This window comes from Chenopodium album, chromosome 8 (genome assembly GCF_948465745.1).
Source record: "Chenopodium album chromosome 8, dcCheAlbu1.1, whole genome shotgun sequence".
In the NCBI taxonomy this organism is placed as follows: Eukaryota; Viridiplantae; Streptophyta; class Magnoliopsida; order Caryophyllales; family Amaranthaceae; genus Chenopodium; species Chenopodium album.
The window spans coordinates 18,479,199-18,487,488 of record NC_137841.1 but is presented as its reverse complement, the minus strand read 5'-3'; positions in this window follow the sequence as shown (position 1 = coordinate 18,487,488).

Below are 8,290 nucleotides of genomic sequence, written 5' to 3'. Positions count from 1 at the left end.
ATAGTAATTAGTACGGACCTAAAATCGATTAAAATCTAGAAAAATCACAAAACTGACCTGGAACTGTGCACCGTGTCACGGCATGTTCTGCCGCGCCACGGTGAACAGTGCCGTGACACGGGGCTTTCTACCGTCTGACGGTAGACTGCACCGTGTCACGACAGTCAGCACCGTGACACGGTGCCCAGGAAAAGTGTCCCGTCAGTATTTTTTCGGTTTTTGTGCGTATGTATGTGGTTTATGTGTCCAGTTTGGTGTCATGTCTAGCTGTACGGTCAAAACACGCGTCCATAACCTCACTTAACCACTCACATATCGTGTTCACACACTTTTTTTTTCCTTAGTCGTGCACCACTTTTTGACCGTATTTTAGGGTAGTCTTGTTTTTGTGTCGTTTTTTTTTTTCGGAGTAAGTCGGATAGTATCCTCCCATGTTTTTTAAAAACAAAAAAATAAACAAATAGAATTTCTAAGTTATAGATTTTTTTTTTAAAAAAACAATTCATTTTTTTTATCCGGATGGGTTAAGGTTAAGTTTGGTCATTAAAGGTGTGTTTGTTTCGATGTCACAACACTTGGTCAAGAAGCAGGGGTAGATTGTTACGGTTCGAGTCAATACCTCAACAACCTCTTATACCAAAGAGGCGTACAAGGAAACCACCACAATCATCTCCATAAGATCCATCTCCAGTCTACTTTCAACCAATGGCTACTAAGGAAGACATCGAGAACATCAACAAGACAATTGAAATGTTGTCTAACATGATGCAGACACTCACCACTAGAGTCAACACGGTAGAGCAAGACAATCAAAACAATGTCACTACCGCTGCAATGGACAAGATTAAGGAACAGATGAGTAAGATTTCTAAAGAATTCACTTATGTGGAACAGCCTATCACCTCTTCGTCCATAAGGGACAAGCTTCTTGAGAAGTTTTCTACTGCTGACATTCCCAAATTCAAGCCCACTGATAATTCGCTTTTCCATTTGAAGGATTTTTCTACGACCATGGCTCTTAAGGGAGTAGATGTGACACTCTTCCCTACAGTGTTCCCTCTTTCCTTGGAGCATGCCTGTCAACAGTGGTTCTACTCTTTGGAATCCAAACATGTCGCGACCTTGGAGGATGTTGCTGAAAGCTTTATGAATCGTTACAAGTGTAACATTCAGGCCAAGACTTCTGAACGTGAACTCTCCATTCTCAAACAGAAAGAGAATGAAGGCTTCACCACTTACTTAAGCAGGTGGAGGGAAACAGCCGTGCTCTTGGTGGATCCCCCCAAGGAAAAAGAGATGGTTCGCTTGTTCATTGTCAATCTGACTCATAAGTACAAGCAACACTTGAAGTTTCTGCCTATGAGTACCTTTGAAGCTGTATACGATATTGGAATCAATATCGAGGACGAACTAATGAATACTGCTGGTAGTAACAACAATAACAACACTTGGAAAAACAAGAAGAACGACACTCCTTCTTCTTCGTCCTCCAAGCCCAATAATGCTACCAACAATATCAATATCAATGATGTGCTGGCCCTTAATGCTCCTCCTCAAAGATTCCAAAGGCAAAGGAGGGTTTACACGCCTTTGGGAATGACTTATGATGCTGCTTTTGACCGTTTGCATGGTCAAGGACTGATTATGCCAATTGGACCATTTCCAGAACCTCGACCAGAGAATAGGACCGCTAGCTATGACCCCAATGCTTATTGCAAGTTTCATCAAGGCAAGGGTCATAATACTGAGAAGTGTTGGAGGTTTAAGGATGCAATCCAAGACCTAATTGATGCTAATCAACTTCCTGTCCCTCCAGGGGGCAAGAAGCCTAACATTCAAACGGGCCTTATTTCTGTTGCTTTGGCTATCATGGGAGATGAAGTCTCCTTTGATCCGTCAATACTCATTCAACCTGTGAATGAACCTCTGCCGGAAGTTGTATTTGTCTCGAGTTCTGAAGAAGTGAATGGAATTTGGGATAGTGACGATGAAGACGTCTATCTCAAGGATATAGATTGTTCATCTCTTGGCACAAGTGAAGATGTTTGGGGAGGCTTTGAGGTCAAGGTTCTCACCAGAAGTGGACAGTTGCAACAACCTAGTCCACCTCCACCTCCACCACAATCACATCCGATAGTTGATCCCATCGGCCCTGTGAACAGCGATGTGGTCAAACAATTGCAAAAGACCAAGGTGGAGATGAATGTATGGAAGCTTTTGGCCACCTCCCACGAGCATCGAAGGGCTGTGACGAATGCTCTGGTGAAAATAGGAGTTGATGATGACATGACTCCTCAAGGACTAGTCAACTTTCTCACTACTGAATTGCCAAGTACTAGCAATCTGATTTCGTTTTCTGACAAGGATCTGCCCCCGGAAGGGGAACAACATAATAAGGCCTTACACCTCACTGTGGTGTGTAGGCAGATTAATGTTCCTATGAGCTTGGTTGATAACGGCTCTGCAATCAATGTATGCCCACTCCGCACTGCAAAGAAGTTGGGCATAAAGAATGAAGAACTGACTCCCTCTACTCAAGGGATTCGAGCTTATGATAATACTCGTCATCAAGCCGTGGGTACTATCAAACTAAACATAACTACTGGGGCCATTGAACATCGCACCAAGTTTAAGGTGGTAGATATTAAGGCCTCTTTCAATCTATTGTTAGGACGCCCTTGGCTTCATGAGCTAAAGGCGATTCCATCATCGCTGCACCAGAAAGTGAAAGCCATAGTTGGAGGGGTTCTAATTACCATTGATGCCTCTCCTATGCGCATTCAAGTTATCGACACTCCTATCGTCCATGTCAAACATGACGAAGATCTTTGGGGGTTTTCACTCGATGACGTTCTCGTGATCGAAGAAGAGGAGAAGTGTCATCTCGACTTTGATCCTTATTCAAACACCAACATTAATGCGATTATGAAGAAGCAAGGGCATTTCCCTGGAATGACCCTCGGACTAAAAAAGAAAATGGCTGAACTTTGGGGCCATCCTGGTGCACTCAAGAAAGATACTTTTGGCCTAGGATTCAAGCCGACAAAAGAAGATGTGAGACAAGCCCTCTTGAAGATGAAGGCTCGCAATAATGCTCGAATCACGAAGACGGAAATGGCCATGGATCCATATCCATTCACCCTCAATGGCCAGTACATCAAAGAGGGGGAAGACATCCCATGATATGAATTCCCTGAGCCATTCGTCCACGATGGGAAGCGTGAACCAGGATTCGAGATGTTCCTCGATTGTGACTTTGTTGATGAAGACGAAGAGCTCTTCGCAACTGAGAAACTAGCTAGCCCAAACTCTGATGATCTAGGCATCAACCTGCTTTTTGGAATGGAGAAGAATGAGTCTAAGCCAGTCTGCAATGATAACTCCGAGCTCGTTCAAGCTGTTATAGCAAACAAGGATTTTGACCCCTCCGAGTTAATCGTCCGAGCTGATAATATTTCGAAGGGGTGGCGCAAGACATTAAGGATTACTACACCAAGCGGAGAGAAGTTGGAAATAACCGCTGGCAAAGGTCCTATGTTTGATGATTCTGAGTCGTCTGGGTCCGAGACCGAGTCTGAGTCTAAGTCTATAGACGAGTCCTGATGAAGCCGACCCTCTTTCTCTTATAGAGCCCTATCTTGAGTCTCTTGTTGAGTCTTCTCTTTCCGGTGAGGTCGCAGCTGACCTTGCCCCTCTTGATTTATTAGCTAATGAATTCAATAAAATGAGTACCTTTGCTTACGATGCGTGTCATTCCCCTAACCCTGATCAATATTGCTTTGCTAATGATAAAAATGACAAAGAAATAATAAAAGCAATGGAAGAACACGAAAATAAAACGGCAGTGATCGAAGATACAGAAACAGTTAATATTTCCAATGATACGACTGTGAAAGAAGTAAAAATTAGATTAACACTAAGTCAAGATGAACGCAAAGAGCTAATTAACTTGCTTGGTGAATTTGTTGATGTATTTGCTTGGTCATACCAAGATATGCCAGGAATTGACAGGGATATAGCTCAGCATACGATACCACTCATTCCAGGTATGAAGCCTGTCAAACAAAAGCTGCGCCGTATGAAACCGGATGTGGCTCTCAAAATCAAGGAAGAAATCAGAAAGCAGTTAGCCACAGGTTTCATCAAAGTAACCAAGTATCCAGAATGGATAGCAAATGTGGTTCCAGTTCCAAAGAAGGATGGAAGGGTCAGAATGTGTGTTGATTACAGGGACCTCAATAAAGCAAGCCCGAAAGATGGGTTCCCTCTACCTCACATCGACATTCTGGTTGATAACACAGCAAACCATGCACTCCTATCATTCATGAACGGTTACGCAGGATATAATCAAGTATTGATGGCTGAAGAAGATATGGAGAAAACCACATTCATCACACAATGGGGTACATATTGCTATACGGTAATGTCATTCGGGTTGAAAAACGCGGGTACAACATTGTTACATGACATGATGCACAAAGAGGTGGAGATCTATGTCGATGATATGATCGTTAAGTCTAAAGATCGCCCAGGCCACATCGTTGCACTTCTCAAGTTCTTTGAAAGACTCCGCGAGTACAACATGAGGTTAAATCCAGCAAAGTGTGCATTCGGAGTCACGTCAGGCAAATTACTCGGATATGTGATCAGTTCTCGAGGGATTGAAATAGACCCCATAAAAGTAAAAGCGATCATGGCCATGCCACCGCCCAAGAATGAGAAGGAGATTCGAGGTTTCATTGGAAGGTTGCAATATATAAGTAGGTTCATATTAAAACTCACAGCGATATGTGAACCTATATTCAAGAAGCTTAAGAAAAATGTCCCAGTCACATGGGATGACGATTGCCAAAAAGCTTTTGACAAAATCAAAGAGTACTTGGCAAACCCACCCATGCTAGCGCCAGCATTACCTGACTTTCCTCTTCGACTCTACCTTACGGTCACAAGAGAAACAATGGGGCAATGCTAGCACAAGAGATTGAAAGCAAGAAGAATGCAATCTACTACTTGAGTAAGAAGCTTCAAGGATATGAGACACGATACACACCACTTGAAAAATTGTGTCTCGCACTTGTGTGGGCCGCACAGAAACAAAGACATTACATGCTCACTCATACAGTGCATGTCGTATCCAAGATGGATCCTCTCAAATACTTGTTCGAAAAAGCAACGCTCAATGGCAGATTATCAAGGTGGATAGTCAATCTTGCTCAGTTTGACTTGAAATTTGTACCACAAAAAGCCATTAAAGGTTCTGCGGTTTCTGACTTCTTAGCAGACTTTCCGCTAGAAGAAGTTGAGAAAGAAGAAGATGAGTACGATTTCCCTGACGAAGATTTACTCATGACCGAAGATGATAGCTGGACGCTCTATTTAGATGGAGCTTCAAACCAAAAAGGATGTGGTGTAGGAGTCTTGCTTGTATCACCCAATGAAGAGCACATCCCAATTTCCATGAAGCTCGACTTTGATGTCACCAACAATGCCGCAGAATATGAAGCATGTATTTTGGGGTTAGAAACAGTTGTCGCCTTGGGAATTAAGAAGCTCAGAATCTACGGTGATTCTTCACTAATCATTAACCAAATCTCCAAGAGATGGAAAGTGAGAAGTGAAAGTCTTGCTACGTATCAAGCTCATTTAGAAACTCTCACGGAGCAACTAGATGAAGTGGAATATACGTATTTGCCGAGAGAAGAAAACCAGTTCGCTGACACACTAGCCAAATTAGCATCAATGGTGCGAATTCCAACGGATACAATCAGAATGCCGTTGACCATAGAAAGAATATATGAACCGGCTTATGTTCACGCACTCGACGATGAACAAGAATCACAAGAAGAAGATGAAGAGCCATGGTATACAGATATCCTTAACTATGTGACAAGAGGAGAATACCCTCCTAATACTGATAAAAGGGCACGCCGTGCTTTGAGGATCCTGGCCTCACATTATGTGCTCATCAGGGGAGAACTCCACAAGAGAACTGCAATGGGGAGAAATCTCTTATGCATAGCCAAGAAAGAAGCACACAGAACCATGGAAAACCTTCATGCCGGTATATGTGGAACGCACATGAATGCAAAGATGTTAGTCCAAAAGATTCAACGACAAGGTTATTATTGGACTACTATGGAGAGAGATTGTCACGAATATGTCAAGAAATGTATGAAGTGTCAAGTCTACGCAAATTAACAACATGTTCCACCTTCTCTTCTCTACACATATACTTTTCCATGGCCTTTCTCCACTTGGGGCATCGACATCATTGGAAAAATAACACCACCAGGACAAGGGGGGCATTAATTCATCCTCATACCGATCGACTATTTCACCAAATGGGTCGAAGCTGCCTCATATGCTAAGCTGACGGCGAAACACGTAGCTCAATTCATTGAGAAAAATATCATATGCCGCTATGGGGTACCACATGAGATGATCAGCGATAATGGAACGCATTTCCAAGCCGAATGCGCGGAATTATTACAGAAATATCATATCAAGCATCACATATCATCACCTTACAGACCACAAACAAATGGTGCGGTCGAATCGGCCAACAAAAATGTGAAAACTATCATCGAAAAGATGTGAGAAAATTACAAGGATTGGCCAAGTAAGCTACATTTCGCCCTTTGGGGTTATCGAACCTCTGTTCGTACATTAACGGGGGCTACCCCCTTCTCTCTGGTTTATGGAGTTGAAGCTGTACAACCAATAGAACTCAAAATCCCTTCTCTTCGAATCGCATTGGAAAGCCAACTAGATGAAGTCGACTGGATTAGAGCAAGATATGATGAACTAGTCTTACTTGATGAAAAACGCTTGGCAGCTTTGCATCATGTCCAAACCTACCAACAGCGTATGGCGCGACATTTTAATAAAAAAGTCAAGACTAGGAACATCAAAGAGGGTGACCTGGTGCTTAAGGCACTTCGTAAAAATGTGTTAGATCCAAGAGGAAAATTCAGACCGAATTGGTCAGGCTCGTACATTGTTAAAGCCATCTTGTCTGGCGGAGCGGCACAATTGGTAGACATGGACGGTAACGGTTTCCACAATTTAACCAACTTGGTTCAACTCAAGAAATTCTATGCTTAGTCGCATGGGTTCATGACCCAATAGAGCTACGTTCGGCCTGATTCCTTTTTAAGGATACGTAGGCAACCCCTCAAGGGGGCCCGACCACTTTAAAAAATAAAAATCCTCCCTCCGTCGATTAAGTATACGCGTCAGTTCAGCATTGCGTCACGACAAAAAAAAAAAAACAAAAAAAGGGGGATGTTTTGCCGCAACACGGGAATGTCCACCGTGTCACGGCACAGTCCACTGTGGCACGGTGGACCTGTGCAAAAAAAAAAAAAATTGTCGTGACGCGGGAATTTTCAACGTGTCACGGAATTTCAGATTTTCCGATTCTTTTTTAGTGACGCAGTCTTTGCGAATTCATTATTTGTTTGAGATTTTTTATTATTTATTTTCATTCTTCCATTGCGTCCGACTCCTTGACTCGGATAAATAAATAAAAAAAGTCATTGTAATTTTTTATTTAAGGCTAAAATAAATATTCTATTATTATTGAAATAAATGTGACTACAATTATTGGCATCATACGCCTTATTTTAAATAAAAAATTATAAATTATAAAAGCAAAGCAATATTGATCTAATCCCTCTTCACTTTAGGAACCTCATTCTCTTTTTCAACTAGGTCAGCCTTCACCATTAATGTGTCTTTTGTACCCCGAACCGTCACACCCCTAGTCGAACTTTCACCCTTTTCACCTTTCTTAAAATTCTTCGGTTGTTTATCTCTATAGACCATCTTCTCTTTACCCTTCCCTTTCACATAATTCTTCCTTTTCGGCATTATAGGAGTCTTAAACTCAATCACTTGTGTTCTTGGACCTATACGATCTTTAGGAGGTGCTTTCTTATTGCCAAGACGACTCTTCACATCAGATTTGCGTGATCCGAACGTTCCCTCCTATTTCTAGGGTTCAACCATGCCTTGTATGCACTAGATAAAGGAGGAGGAGCTTGGTTACTTGCAGAAACGGTCCACAAAGGTCTTCCAATCCAATAAGTCTCGTATTTGTGAACGTTACTTTCATGCAACGATACTTCACGAGGACTATCGTTATAGCGTGGAACTACTTGTTCAAGTCCATACTGCCGCATCAGTTGAGAAGGACAATAAAAAGCCAGTTTTGAGATACTAGGAACACGGCAATATGGAGTATCATTTGTACCAACCATCCTAGTAAGCCTCCACCAAGGCACCACCC